Source organism: Passer domesticus, chromosome 22 (genome assembly GCF_036417665.1).
Source record: "Passer domesticus isolate bPasDom1 chromosome 22, bPasDom1.hap1, whole genome shotgun sequence".
In the NCBI taxonomy this organism is placed as follows: domain Eukaryota; kingdom Metazoa; phylum Chordata; class Aves; order Passeriformes; family Passeridae; genus Passer; species Passer domesticus.
Window position 1 is genome coordinate 6,696,671 of NC_087495.1, and position 15,670 is coordinate 6,712,340.

At 46.1% G+C, this 15,670-nt stretch overlaps 1 long non-coding RNA gene across 1 annotated transcript in view; it reads right to left on the minus strand.

Moving 5' to 3' along the window:
- Positions 1–15,182, minus strand: part of LOC135285016 (uncharacterized) — a 20,542-nt gene extending 5,360 nt beyond the window's left edge. The window contains exons 1-2 of the long non-coding RNA XR_010350046.1: positions 15,066–15,182; positions 14,237–14,299 (exon numbers count right to left, since the gene is read on the minus strand). This is a non-coding gene — a long non-coding RNA (uncharacterized LOC135285016). The remainder of the gene's footprint in view (positions 1–14,236; positions 14,300–15,065) is intronic.
- Between the last annotated feature and the right edge of the window lie 488 nt (positions 15,183–15,670).

Below are 15,670 nucleotides of genomic sequence, written 5' to 3' on the forward strand. Positions count from 1 at the left end.
GGGACCTTCCACCATCCCTGGGTGCTCCAAGCTGGACTTGGACACTTCCAGGGACGGGGCAGCCATGGTGCCTCAGGCTGAGGCCTCACTGCCCTCAATTTCCTCCCTATTTCCCACCTAAACCTGCCCTCATTCTGCACAAAGCCGTGCCCTGGAAGGGACATTGGAGATCCAGGGTCAGCCCGGGCTGTGGGCAGGGACCTTCCACCATCCCTGGGTGCTCCAAGCTGGACTTGGACACTTCCAGGGATGGGGCAGCCACGGTGCCTCAGGCCAAGGCCTCACTGCCCTCAGTTTCCTCCCAGTTTCCCATTTAGTCCTGCCCTCATTCCGCACAAAGCCGTTCCCCAGAAGGGACATGGAAGATCCAGGGTCACCCCGGGCTGTGGAGAAGGACTTTCCACCATCCCTGGGTGCCTCAAGCTGGACTTGGACACTTCCACATTCTCAGGCCAAGGCCTCGCTGCCCTAACAAGGAACAATTTCCTCCCAATTTCCCACCTAACCCTGCCCTCATTCCACACCAAACCATTCCCACTGTTTTATTCCTTGCCCCAAATCCCTCTCCTGGAGCCCCTTTAGGGTTCTGAGCTCTCCCCATTTAAAATAAAAATATTAAAAACAGGAGCATTTAAAAGAAGAAACATTTAAAACAAAAACATTTAAAAGAAAATTGTTAAAAATGAGAGGTGTGGCCTCTAAACATCCTTTAAAGATGGGGAATCATCCCCTTTCAAAGACGGCGTCCGAGAATTCCCCTCGGTGCCGTGAAATCAAACCAAAACACCAAATGTTTTCTCCTTGTTAGGAAGGCACCAGGCTCGGGTTTCCCAGGGAAGCTGCACTCCCGACTCCAATTATCCCCTAATTGGCCCCCAGTGGCCAGGTTGTCCTCCCGAGGTCCCTTGGGAAGCTCGGGGTGGGCCGAGGGGTTTGAGCAGCCCCAGCTGAGCTCCTGGGCTGCTCCTGGCCCCACAAAGCCTCGCCTGGAGCCAGCTGGGGCAGGGCTGGGGGAATGGGGGCTGGGGGCTGGGGGGTCGTGCTCGGGGCTGGGTCCTGCCTGGGGCCTGGCGTGGCATGGGCAGGACATGGCCACGGAACGTTCCCGGAGGACATTCCCGTTTGGGGAAAATCCCAAATATTCCCTACCCAGCAATCCCAGAGAACGTTCCCACAGAACATTCCCAGAGAACATTCCCATTTGGGGAAAATCCCAAATATTCCCTACTCCATCAATCCTGGAGAACATTCCCATTTGGGGAAAATCCCAAATATTCCCTACTCCATCAATCCTGGAGAACATTCCCATTTGGGGAAAATCCTAAATATTCCCTACCCCATCAATCCTGGAGAACATTCCCGTTTGGGGAAAATCCCAAATATTCCCTACTCCATCAATCCTGGAGAACATTCCCGTTTGGGGAAAATCCCAAATATTCCCTACTCCATCAATCCTGGAGAACATTCCCGTTTGGGGAAAATCCCAAATATTCCCTACCCAGCAATCCCAGAGAACATTCCCGTTTGGGGAAAATCCCAAATATTCCCTACCCATCAATCCCACAGAACATTCCCGTTTGGTGAAAATCCCAAATATTCCCTACCCATCAATCCTGGAGAACATTCCCATTTGGGGAAAATCCTAAATATTCCCTACCCCATCAATCCTGGAGAACATTCCCGTTTGGGGAAAATCCCAAATATTCCCTACTCCATCAATCCTGGAGAACATTCCCGTTTGGGGAAAATCCCAAATATTCCCTACTCATCAATCCCAGAGAACATTCCCGTTTGGTGAAAATCCCAAATATTCCCTACCCAGCAATCCCAGAGAACATTCCCGTTTGGGGAAAATCCCAAATATTCCCTATCCCATCAATCCCAGAGAACGTTCCCACAGAACGTTCCCGGAGAACATTTCCATTTGGGGAAACTCCCAAATATTCCCTACCCATCAATCCTGGAGAATGTTCCCACAGAACATTCCCAGAGAACATTCCCATTTCGGGAAATTCCCAAATATTCCCTACCCATCAATCCCAGAGAACATTCCCAAAAAATGTTCCCATTGAAGGATAATCCTAAATATTCCCTACTCCATCAATCTTGAGAACATTCCCAAAGAACATTCCCATTTGGTGATAATCCTAAATATTCTCTACCCCATCAACCCTGGAGAACATTGGGATAAAAAACCATGAAAGCTTTGGAAAAAACCTTAAAATAATTTTTAAAAACCTTAAAATCTTTTAAAGAAACCTCAAAACCTTTGGAAAAGCCTTAAAATCGTTGGGAAAAAAACCCTCAAAACTTGGGGGAAAAAACTCAGAAATCTGGGGGGAAAAACTCAAAAACTTGGGGAAAAAAATAAAAACTTGGGGAAAAAACTCAAAACCTTGGGGGAAAGCTCAAGATCTTTGAAATAACCCTAAATACTCCATTTTTTCCCAGTTTCAGCCCTCGTGTCTCACTGCAGGCCCTCAGCGGTGTTTGCACAGGGCACGAGTGAAAGGGGAGCCGATCCCAAACCTCGGGAGGGAATCGGGATCCCCTAATCAGCCCCAGGGGATTTGTTCTGTTCCAAGCAAACAAACACGGGGAAACCAGAGCCTTGAGCTGAGCTTAACTCCCGGCTCTGGATGAAACCCGGATCAATCCAGCAATGATTGCTCAGGGCCTTTCACTCAGCTTTTAAACCACCGTGGGCTCAGCACAGGATTTGGAGAATCCACCTTCAAAACTTCCTCAGACTCAGTTTAAAAACCATTCCTTGAGATCTCGGACTCAGAATTTTGAGAACCCAATTAAAAAACCTTCCTTGAAATCTTGGGCTCAGAATTTGAGAACTCAGGTTAAACCCTTGGGCTCAGCACAGAATTTTGGGAACCCAGATTAAAAACCCTTAATCTTGGGTTCAGCACAGAATTTTGAGAATCCAATTTAAAAACCCCTCCCTGAGACCTTGGACTCAGAATTTTGAGAACCCAATTAAAAAACCTTCCTTGAATTCTTGGGCTCAGAATTTTGAGAACTCAGCTTAAAAATCCTTGGGATCAAGCACACAGAATTTTGAGAATCTGACTTAAAAATCTTCTTTGAGAAGTTGGACTCAGAATTTTGAGAATCCAGATTAAAAATGCTCCTTGAATCCTTGGATTCAGCACAGAATTTTCAGAACCCAGTTTAAAAACCTTCCTTGAAACCTTGGGCTCAGAATTTTGAGAATTCAGGTTAAACCCTTGGGCTCAGCACAGAATTTTGAGAATCCAATTAAAAACCCTTCCTTGAATTCTTGGGGTCAGAATTTTGAGAACCCAGCTTAAAAATCCTTGGGATCAAGCACACAGAATTTTGAGAATCTGACTTAAAAATCTTCCTTGGAACATTGGGCTCAGAATTTTGAGAATTCAGGTTAAACCCTTGGGCTCAGCACAGAATTTTGAGAATCCAGTTTAAAAACCCTTGTGATCAACAACACAGAATTCTGAGACTCTGCTTTAAACCCCTGGATTCAGCAGAGAATTTTGATAAACCGATTTAAAAGCCTTTGTGATCAATAACACAGAATTCTGAGAATCCAGTTTAAAAACCCTTGTGATCGATAACACAGAATTCTGAGACTCTGCTTTAAACCCCTGGATTCAGCAGAGAATTTTGATAAACTGATTTAAAAACCCTTGGAATCAATAACACAGAATTTTGGGAATCCACTTCAAACCCCTGGATTCAGCAGAGAATTTTGACAAACCGATTTAAGAACCCTTGGAATCAACAACACAGAATTTTGGGAAACCACTTTAAACCCCTGGATTCAGCAGAGAATTTTGAGAATCCAGTTTAAAAACCCTTGGAATCAACAACACAGAATTTTGGGAATCCACTTTAAACCCCTGGATTCAGCAGAGAATTTTGACCAAGCGATTTAAAGGTGCCCCTGGCACCCTGGGCTGGGCACAGAGGCTGAGCCCCACATCCCCTCGCTGCCAGGAATTGCGGCCGTTCCTGCCCTTTCCTCCTGCCACTCCTCCCTGCTGATCCCGCCAGGACAAAGGCGACTCAAGAGAAGGAGGAAAAAAAAATAAATAAAAAAGGAACAAAGGCTTTCACCTGCAGAGCAGGAAGATTTCACCTCTGGAGCTCGGGGAGCCAAGAGCTGGGCTGAGCTCAGGGATTCGTTTTCCAGATTGGTTTTCAGCCCCTGCCGGGGGCTTGGGGCCGTCCTTGCCCTGCCTTTGTTTGTCCTGGGGCAGGTGAGGGAGCAAAAACCCAAATTTAATCCCAGATTGGTTTCCAGGCCATCCTTTCCCTGCTTTTGTTTGTCCTGGGGCAGCTGAGGGAGCAAAATCCAAATTTAATCCCAGATTGGTTTTCAGGCCATCCTTTCCCTGCTTTTGTTTGTCCTGGGGCAGCTGAGGGAGCAAACCCCAAATTTAATCCCAGATTGGTTTCCAGGCCATCCTGGATTTTCCAGGCCATCCTTTCCCTGCTTTTGTTTGTCCTGGGGCAGCTGAGGGAGCAAACCCCAAATTTAATCCCAGATTGGTTTCCAGCCCTTCCTTTCCCTGCTTTTGTTTGTCCTGGGGCAGCTGAGGGGAGCAAAATCCAAATTTAATCCCAGATTGGTTTCCAGGCCATCCTGGATTTTCCAGGCCATCCTTTCCCTGCCTTTGTTTGTCCTGGAGCAGCTGAGTGGAGCAAAACCCCAAATTTAATCCCAGGGCTTCCCATGGCTTCTCTGGGAATTCCATCCCAGGGAAGGATTTATCCCGAATTTCTGACCCAAACAGGCACAAGGGTAGGGTCAGCCATGGCCTCTTTGGGAATCCCATCCCAGGGAAGGATTTATCCCGAATTTCTGACCCAGGGCAGGGCCAGCCGTGGTTTCTCTGGGACCCCATCCCAGGCAAGGATTTATCCCAAATTTCCAATCCAGGACAGGGCTAACCATGGTTTCCCTGGGATCCCACCCCAGGGAAGGATCTATCCCAAATTTCTGACCTGAACAGACACAAAGGCAGGGCTAGCCATGGTTTCTCTGGGAATCCCACCCCAGGGAAGGATTTATCCCAAATTTCTGACCCAAACTGACACAAGGGCAGGGCTAACCATGGTTTCCCTGGTATCCCACCCCGGGGAAGGATTTATCCCGAATTTCTGATCCAGGGCTGGGGCAGCCACAGCTTCTTTGGGAATCCCATCCCAGGGAAGGATTTATCCCAAATTTCTGATCCAGGGCTGGGGCAGCCGTGGTTTCCCTGGGATCCCACCCTAGGGAAGGCTCCATCCCAAATTTCTGACCCAAACTGACACAAGGGCTGGGCTAACCATGGTTTCCCTGGGATCCCACCCCAGGGAAGGATTTATCCCAAATTTCCGATCCAGGACAGGGCCAGCCGTGGTTTCCCTGGGATCCCACCCCGGGGAAGGATTTATCCCAAATTTCCGATCCAGGACAGGGCGAACCATGGTTTCCCTGGGATCCCACCCCGGGGAAGGATTTATCCCAAATTTCCGATCCAGGGCAGGGCTAACCATGGTTTCCCTGGGATCCCACCCCGGGGAAGGCCCCATCCCGAGTCCCCCCGGCTCTGCCCCCGGCCTGGCGTGCCGGCGCAGCCGCGGGCGCGGTGCCCGCGGAGCAGGAAGCGCAGCTCAGGTGTGCCAGGTGCTGCCAGCTCTGAGTCACCTGCGCAGGGAGAGCTGCGGGCACCTGCCCTGCCCTGCCCCCCCGGCGTGCCCCGACAGCTCCGGGCCCTCCTGCCCCAGCCCCACACCCAGCACGGCTGCGAAGCCACGGCCCCGCAGCAAAACCCCAAATGGGCCCTGGGAAACCCCAAGTCGGGGAGGAAATGGTTAAAAATTCAGTTTTACACAGAGAAATGTGAGAGGTTCTGGGTTAAATCAATAAAAGGAATGCGAAATTCATACTGAGCATTTTACTCCCCCAAAAGGGTAAAAAATCCATGGTCCCACAGCCAAAATCCCAAATGGGCCCTGGGAACCCCCTGATTGGGGAGGAAATGGTTAAAAATTCAGTTTTACACAGAGCAATGTGGGAGGTTCTGGGTTAAATCAAGAGAAGGAATGTGAAATTCATACTGAGCACTTTTCTCCCCCAAAGGGTAAAAAATCCACGGTCCCACAGCCAAAATCCCAAATGGGCCCTGGGAACCCCCTGATCGGGGAGGAAATGGTTAAAAATTCAAATTTACACAGAGCAATGTGAGAGGTTCTGGGTTAAATCAAGAAAAAGGAATGTGAAATTCACACTGAGCATTTTACTCCCCCAAAAGGGTAAAAACACAGTCCCACAGCCAAAACCCCAAATGGGCCCTGGGAACCCCCTGATCGGGGAGGAAATGGTTAAAAATTCAGTTTTACACAGAGCAATGTGGGAGGTTCTGGGTTAAATCAATAAAAAGAATGTGAAATTCACACTGAGCACCTTCCCTTTCTTCTCCAAAGGTAAAAAAATCTACGGCCCTACAGCCAAAATCCCAAATTTCCTCCCCAAATCGGGGAGGAAATGGTTAAAAACTCCATTTCCTGCAGCCCGGTGTGGGCGGTTCTGGATTAAGACAATAAAAGGAACATAAAATTCACACTGAGCACCTTCCCTTCCTGCAAAGGGTGAAAAATCCACGAACCCGCAGTGAAATTCCCAAATATCCAACCCCAAACCCCGTGGAAAACCCCAAATCGTAATTTTGAACATAAAATCACGGGGTAGTTTTGATCCTAAAATCATAGTTTTTAATCCTAAAATCTTCCTTTTGAACATAAAATCATGGGGTAGTTTTGATCCTGAAATCATCATTTTAATCACAAATCCGTCATTTGAATCCTAAAGCCATGGCATGGTGTTAATCCTAAAATTGTCCTTTTAATCCTAAAATCATCCTTTTAATCCTAAAATCGTGGGATGGTTTTGACCCCAAAATCATAATTTTGATCCTAAAATAATAATTTCAATCACAAATCCATCATTTTAATCACAAATCCATCATTTTCATCCTAAAGCCATGGGATGGTGTTAATCCTAAAATCGTCCTTTTAATCCTAAAATCGTGGGATGGTTTTGATCCTAAAATCGTAATTTTGATCCTAAAATCATAATTTTTAGTCATAAAAACTCATAATTTTAATCATGAAGCCATGGGATGATTTTAATCCTAAAATCATCCTTTTAATCCTAAAACCACAGGAGGCTTTTAATCCTAAAATCATCCTTTTAATCCTAAAATCATCCTTTTAGTCCTAAAATCATCCTTTTAATCCTAAAATCATCCTTTTAGTCCCAATTCCTTCCCAGTCCAGGAGGGTTGAAACTGGGAATTCTCACGGATATTTTTGGGGCAGCAGCGAAAAATTCCCGAAGTTTTTCCAGGGAGTTTGATCTGAATTTCCCTTTAACAACCCCAAAAATCTGGGATGAATTCTCTTTCCTCATCAATCCCTCCCCAGATCCCATAAATCGAAAGGGAATTTTCCTGAGGGATTAAGCTCCTTCCCCTGAATTTCCATCCCTATTTAAATATGGGATTAACGGGGCTCGGGGCCACCTGCCAGGAAACAAAAATGGGAATTATCCATGCAAATCCCAAGGGATGGGATTTGGGATTGCAGGGAAAAGAGGGGCCCGGGCCACGCCTCACCCCATTCAATGTGGGATTGATGCAAATTCCCAGATTTCCCCAGGGCAGCTGCAGCCCGGAGTCTGGGTTGGGGTTTTTTTGGGATGTTGATCCTGATTTATCCCTGGGTTTGGAGTGGGAAAAGCTCAGACCCCGATTTATCCCTGAAGTATCTCAGATTTGGGGTGGGAAATTCTTAAACCCCAATTTATCCCTGAAGTATCTCAGTTTTGGGGTGGAAAATGCTTAAACCCCAATTTTTCCCTGAGTTATCTCAGATTTGGGGTGGAAAATGCTTAAACCCCAATTTATCCCTGAATTATCTCAGATTTGGGGTCAGGAAAGGCTCAAACCCAATTTTTCCCCTAAACCTCCAGGATTTGGGGTGAGAAAGGCTCAAACCCCAATTTGTCCCAAAATTCTTTCAGATTTGGGCTGGGAAAGGCTCAAACCCCAATTTTCCCCTAAACCTCCAGGATTTGGGGTCAGGAAAGTCTCAGACCCCAAATTTTCCCCTAAACCTCGAGGATTTGGGGTGGGAAAGGCTCAGACCCCAAATTTTCCCCTAAACCTCGAGGATTTGGGGTGGCACAGCCCCAGTCCCGGGCGGGGCCCTGTGCAGGAGGAAGTATCGGGTGACAATCTGGTGACAATTCGGTGACTCAGCTGGGAAAAAAAAAAAGAAAAAAAAAGGGGAGGTCACGGCCCGGGAAATGTCCCCAAAGCGGCTTTTGGGGTTTTTGGGCTCTCTGGGAAGGAAGGATGTCCCCTGTCCCCTCGGTGATCGAGGGCCCGGTGGCGCTGTCCCCTCCCGGGGGCGCTGGCACTCCTTAAACCCGGCTTAGCTGGGCGGGGCTGGGCGGGAGCGCCGGGGCGGTGACAGCGGCGTGACACTGATGTGACACCGGGGTGACACCGGGGTGGCACTGGGTGACACTGGGGTGGCACTGGGGTGGCACTGGGGTGGCACTGGGGTGACACCGGGGTGACACTGGGTGACACTGGGGTGGCACTGGGGTGACACTGGGGTGACACCGGGGGTGACACTGGGTGACACTGGGTGACACCGGGGTGACACTGGGGGTGACACTGGGGTGACACTGGGGGTGACACTGGGGTGACACTGGGTGACACTGGGGGGACACTGGGTGACACTGGGGTGACACTGGGTGACACTGGGGGGACACTGGGTGACACTGGGGTGACACGGGCCACAGCTCTGGCACTGCTGTGACACTGATGCGACACTGATGAGACAACCAGTGACACCAGGGGGACACCACGGTGACACCAGGGTGACATCAGGGACACCAGTGACAGCAGGGTGACATCAGGGTGACACCAGGGTGACTGACACCAGGGGGACACCAGGGACACCAGGGACACCAGGGACAGCAGGGGGACAGTGGCCAGCAGGTCCCCAGAGTCCCCAGGCTGTGGCACCCACCAGAATCCCAGAGCGTTTTTCACTCTCCTCTCTTTTTTTTAACATCTATTTTTTTCCTCAACCCCCCCAAGGATTTCTCCCGTTATTTTTCCCTGGATTGTTTGAACATCCCAAATAAAAATCTGGGAATTTGAAGGAATTCTGAAGGAAGAACACAAAACAGGAGGGGAAAACTGCCCAGAATTCCAGAGGAATTTCCCAATTTCTCCATTCTTTTATCCTCAAACCCCTCCAGGATTTATCCCGTTATTTTCCCTGGATGTTTTGAAAATCCCAAATAAAAATCTGGGAATTTGAAGGGTCTGGAAAAAGGAAAACCACAGGGAAAGGGAGGGAAAAGCACCCAGAATTCCAGAGGGATTTCCAATTTCTGCATTCTTTTATCCTCAAACCCCTCAAGGATTTATCCCGTTATTTTCCCTGGATGTTTTGAAAATCCCAAATAAAAATCTGGGAATTTGAAGGAAGAATACAAAAACAGGAGGGAAAAACTGCCCAGAATTCCAGAGGGATTTCCCAATTTCCTCATTTTTTATCCTCAAACCCCTCCAGGATTTATCCTGTTATTTCCCCTGGATATTTTGAATATCCCAAATAAATTTCCCTGAGCTCCTTTCACTTGCAAAGGAAATCAGGGAAGCTTGAAATCCCAGCAGGAAGATGAAATTCCAGGCAAAATTATTCAAATCCACATTTTTCCCTGACAAAATCCCCGGCACCTGCCACACTTTCTTTTTGCCACGTGCTGCCCTAATTAATATTTAATTATGCAAAATCTGATGCTAATTAGGGGAGCCGCTGATTGCTTCTGCTGCTTCCCAAAGGTGAGTTCAAAAATCCCGGGAAAAGGAAGGAAAAGTGGAAATAAAACGGAATTTCTCTGCCCTGGCAGTTTTAAGGCAGATAAAATTCATTATTAAATTTAAAATAATGGAATTAGGGCGGGGTTTAGGTTGGGATTTGGGGATTTTTCCTGTTGGGATTTGGGGAATTTATCTTTGGTATAGGCAGAAAACGGAGCAGAGGAAGTGAAATTCAGCAAAAATGGGGCTGGGGGATGGAAAAAATCCTGAATTTTGAGATCTCAGCCTTGAAATCGGCATCTCCCCCCTCCCAAATATTCCCAGAGATTTTCCAGCCTGGATCTGAGCTGCTCCTTCCAGGCCCTAAAAGCATTCCCAAATTTCCTCTTCCATCCTTTCCAACCCCATCCTGTGGCAGGAATTCCCAGGAATTCCCAGGAATAATCAGGAATTCCCAGAATAATCAGGAATTCTCACTGCAGGCCCCAAAAGCATTCCCAAATTTTCTTTCCAACCTTTTAAATTCCATCCCATGGCAGGAATGACCAGGAATTGACAGGAATGATCAGGAATTCCCAGAAATTCCCAGGAATAATCAGGAATTTCCAGGAATTCTCACCCCAGGCCCCAACACCATTCCCAAATCTTCTTTTCCATTCTCTAAATCTCCATCCCATTGCAGAAATTGCCAGGAATTGCCAGGAATGATGAGAAATTCCCAGGAATTCCCAGGAATTCCCAGGAATGATCACCCCACGGCTCCTGACCCGGCACGAGGCCGCGGATGGATCCCAAAACTCCCCAACCACCCGGCTCCATCCCAAAAAAGCATTCCCAGAAAAGCTGGGGAAGCAGGAGCTGCCCAACCCCAGCACGAGGGGAGCTTGAAAAGAAAAAAAATTGGGAATTTTCAGCTCCCATCAGCCTGGAGAGGGATCCGACCCCAAAAATGGGAGAAGCCCGGATCCCAAGAACTAGGAGGGATTTTTGGCTCCTTCCCCATCCCGGAATTCCAGAAATTCAGGAGTTAAATCCCTGCCCGCACCTTTTATTTGCCTTGGATTTGCCCCAAGTTTGAGTCACAGAGTTCAAACAAAAGGAGAAAAAAAAAATATCCAACAAAAAACCCCAAGCCTTTGTGTTTGATATCCCAAATGTCCCTGGGAAAGGAGAATTTTGGGAATAATGAGGGCACGTCTTTGTTTTATCCCAAAAAAACCCCAGGATGTGTTCAGGGCATTAAATAATCCAAATTTTCAGGGGCGGGAGTTAATAAATGATGGCAAAATTGTGGATTTTCAGCAGCTCCACGGAAGTGCTGGAGGTGGGAGCGGGGTTTTTATAGGATCAGGCTCCCAAAGGAACGTCAGGAATGTGGGGTGGAAACAGAGAGAAAACTACAGAAAAATCGGGATTTTTTTCTCCCCTGAACCAGAGCAGAAAAATAGAGAAAAATCCGGATTTTTTCCTCTGAAAGAGAGCAGAAAACCAAGAAAAATCCAGACTTTTCCCCCTTCTTCCTCTGAAACAGAGCAGAAAGACAGAGAAAAATCTGGAATTTTTTTCCCCCTGAAAAATAGAGAAAAATTTGGATTTTTCCCTCTGAAACAGAGCAGAAAACCAGAGAAAAATCCAGATCCCCCCCCGCCTTTTCCCCCTGAAACAGAGCAGAAAACCGAGAAAAATCTGGATTTTTTCCCCCCATTTTCAACTGAAACAGAGCTGAAAAAAAGCAGAAAAATCTGGAATTTTTTCCTCCCAGAAAAACAGAGAAAAATCCGTATTTTTTTGCCCTTTCCCCCCCGAAACACAGCAGAAAACCAAGAAAAATCTGGCTTTTCCCCCTTTCTTCCTCTGCAGCAGAGCAGAAAAATAGAGAAAAATTCGGATTTTTCCCTCTGAAGCAAAGAAGAAAACCAGAGAAAAATCCGGATTTTTTTCCCTTTTCCTTCTGAAAGAGAGCAGAACAATAGAGGAAAAATCCAGATTTTTTCCCCTGAAAGAGAGCAGAGAAATAGAGAAAAGTCCGGCTTTTCCCCTCTGAAAGAGAAGTAGAGAAAAACCCGGATTGTTTTGCCATTTCCCCCTGAAACAGAGCAGAAACCCGAGAAAAACCCGGATTTTTTGGCCATTTCCCCCTGAAACAGAGCAAAAAACTGAGAAAAACCCGATTTTTTTGCCCTTTCCCCCCAAAACAGAGCAGAAAACCAAGAAAAATACGGATTTTTTTGCTCTTTTCGGCCTGAAACAGAGCAGAAACCCGAGAAAAACCCGGATTTTTTTGCCCTTTTCCCCCTGAAAGAGAGCAGAAACCCGAGAAAAACGTGGATTTTTTGTCCCTTTCCCCCGAAACAGAGGAGAAACCCGAGAAAAAGGCGGGTTTTTGGTCATTTCCCCCTCAAGCAGAGCAGAAAACCAAGAAAAAGGCGGGTTTTTTGTCATTTCCCCCTCAAGCAGAGCAGAAAACCAAGAAAAACCCGGATTTTTTGTCATTTCCCCCTCAAGCAGAGCAGAATCCCGAGAAAAAGGCGGGTTTTTTGTCATTTCCCCCTCAAGCAGAGCAGAAAACCAAGAAAAAGGCGGATTTTTGGTCATTTCCCCCTCAAGCAGAGCAGAAAACCAAGAAAAAGGCGGATTTTTGGTCATTTCCCCCTCAAGCAGAGCAGAATCCCGAGAAAAACCCGGATTTTTTGTCATTTCCCCCTCAAGCAGAGCAGAATCCCGAGAAAAAGGCGGATTTTTTGTCATTTCCCCCTCAAGCAGAGCAGAATCCCGAGAAAAAGGCGGATTTTTTGTCATTTCCCCCTCAAGCAGAGCAGAATCCCGAGAAAAAGGCGGAATTTTTGTCATTTCCCCCTCAAGCAGAGCAGAATCCCGAGAAAAAGGCGGATTTTTGGTCATTTCCCCCTCAAGCAGAGCAGAAAACCAAGAAAAAGGCGGGTTTCCCTTCCCCTCAGGGGCTCCCTCAGGCGCAGGCCCGGCCCGGCCCCGCGCGCTTTTCCCGCTCCCTCAGCAGCTCCGGCCGCGGATTTGGGGTCGGACTGAGGGAAAAAAATCCTAAAAGAGCCCCGAACTCTGCAGGGTTTGGTCCTGCAGTGCCCAAATGAAATAAATAGGTGTCCATCACACAAAGAAACCCGGCCTGGACGGGGAATAAGCGGGGCAGCCTTGGAGCGGCGGCTGGAGTGGGGAATTCAGGGCTCTGGGGGGATTTGAGGAGGATTTTTGGGATTTTTGGAAGGATTTTAAGGATTTTTTTTGAGGATTTTAGGGAACCTCTGGATGATTTTATGGATTTTTTGGGATTATTTTAGGGATCTTTGGGTGATTTTAGGTATTTGGGGAGGATTTTAGGGATTTTTTGGGATGATTTAAAGGATTTTCTAAAATTATTTTAAGGTTTTTGGAAGGATTTTAGGGAACTTTAGATGACTATAGTAATTTTTGGAGGATTTAGGGACTTTTGGATGATTTTAGGGATTTGGGGAGGATTTTAGGGATTTTTCAGGATGATTTTAAGGATTTTAAAAAAATATTTTAAGGATTTTGGGAAGCTTTTAGGGAACCTCTTGATGATTTGAGGAGGATTTTAGGGATTTTTTTTGAAGGATTTTAGGGATCTTTGGAGGATTGTAGGGATTTTTGGAGAATTTTAGGATCCTTTGGATAAATTTAGGGACCTCTAGATAATTTTAGGAACTTTTGGATGATTTTAGGGATATTCAATGCTGCCAGACCTCACAATAATTATTATTTTTCATCCCTGGGCTTTCAGCCCTTTCAGCAAATCCCAAAAATCCAAGATTTCAATACAATTCCCTCTCTCCAGCCACATTTTAAGAAAGATTCCCACTTCTTTTTGGCTCTGCAGGAAGAGCAGGGATTTGGGATTGTTCTGCCTTCCCACCAAGGTGAAAATCCCTGATTTTCCACCAGCTCCAGGATCCCTCAGAGTGCTAAAATCCAGGAATATTCCAACATTCCAAGTTCCCTACAAACCACCCAAGATGTGATCCCAGACAACACCAACCACAACACAGCCCCGCGACTCCAAAAAATTGGGAAATAAGTGATTTATCCTTTTATTTTCCAATGGGAATTCCCTCTCAAACAACTGCATCCATGGCTGGGAATTTCCAGGAATCAGCAGAAAACTGGGAAATACCTCTTTTAACCATTTTGTCCCTCAAGAAATTTCCCTGTTATAATTCACCCCGAGCACCTCAAAATCCAGGATTTTTCCACCCATTTTGCTCCTAAATGCCCTAAAATAAAAAATCCTAATCCAAGAATCCCTCAGGAAAAAAAAAAATAAATTCCTTCCTTAGGAGAGGATAAAGTCCAACACTTACTTGTGGTGCCCAGATTTCTTTGTCCTTTAAACTCCAAGAAAACCCAGGAGAAGAGGCCAAATCCTGATCCCAAAAGGAGAAAAAGGAGGGAAAACGAGGTGGGAATGGGAGCTGCCGATGGAATTTGGGATTTCTTCCTGCTCTGTTATCTCCAGGGAACGCTGGTGGAAATCTTTGCCTGGTACAGTCGGAGCCTCTGCTTCACAGGCCAGGAATTTTTACTTTGAATAATTTTTAACTTCGGCTCCCGGCGAGGAAAATGCTCCAAGGCTCTGCTTGGTTGGGTTTGTTATTTATTTCATGGGAGAGGGTTTTTTATTGAGAGGGGAAATGGGGGAAATTCTCCTTTTTTTCCCATCGTTTCCCAGCTCCCAGGGGCTGAAGGGATGAGGGGAAAGGATTGGAACAATTTTCCTGGAAAAACGAGGAGATAACAGAGCTGGGAGAGGGGATCTTCAGGAACTTTAATCCTCTGAGCTCCGTTTGTTTTCTGCTTTGTTTTAAAATAGAAATCATTTTCCTGGCCTGTGGCTGTGGCAGCGCAATCCCCTCAGAAGGGCTGAAACAAAACTAATTCACAATTGTGATCATGGAAATTGGTAAAAACAACAATTTGTTGTTATTTTTATAATTTTTATCTCTTAGACAGTTGAAATTCAGGCACATTCCCCTCATAAACGGGGAGAACAAAACCTTAAAACACAAAGAAAATTTTAAAACTCCAGACCAATAAAAAAGGCCCAAATCACCTCAGAAGGGCTGAAACAAAACTAATTAACAAATGTGATCATTGAAATTGGTAATAACAACAATTTACTGTTATTTTCACCTCTTTGAGGGTTGAAATTCAGACATATTCCCCTCACAAACTGGGAGAATTCACCTTAAAACAAAAAGGAAATTCTAAAATCTCAAGGCCAAGAAAAAGGGCCCAAGTCCCCTCAGAGGTGCTGAAATGAAACTAATTAACAATTCTGATCACTGGAATTGGTAAAAGTAACAATTTATTGCTATTTCCACGAATTTTACCTCTTTGAGGGTTGAAATTCAGGCACCTTCTCCACATAAACTGGGAGAATTCACCTTAAAACACAAAGGAAAAAGGCCAAATCCCCTCAGAAGGGCTGGAACGAAACTAATTAAACAATTATGATCACTTAAATTGGTAAAAACACCAATTTATTGTTATTTTTATTCTTTTTATCTCTTTGAGGGTTGAAATTAAGGCACATTCCCCTCACAAACTGGGAGAATTCACCTTAAAACACAAAGGAAATTTTAAAAACTGCAGGCCAAGGAAAAGGCCCAAATCCCCTCAGAAGGGCTGAAACAAAACTAATTAACAAATGTGGTCATTGAAATTGGTAAAAACACCAATTTACTGTTATTTCCATTATTTTTACCTCTTCAAGGGTTGAAATTAAGGCACATTCA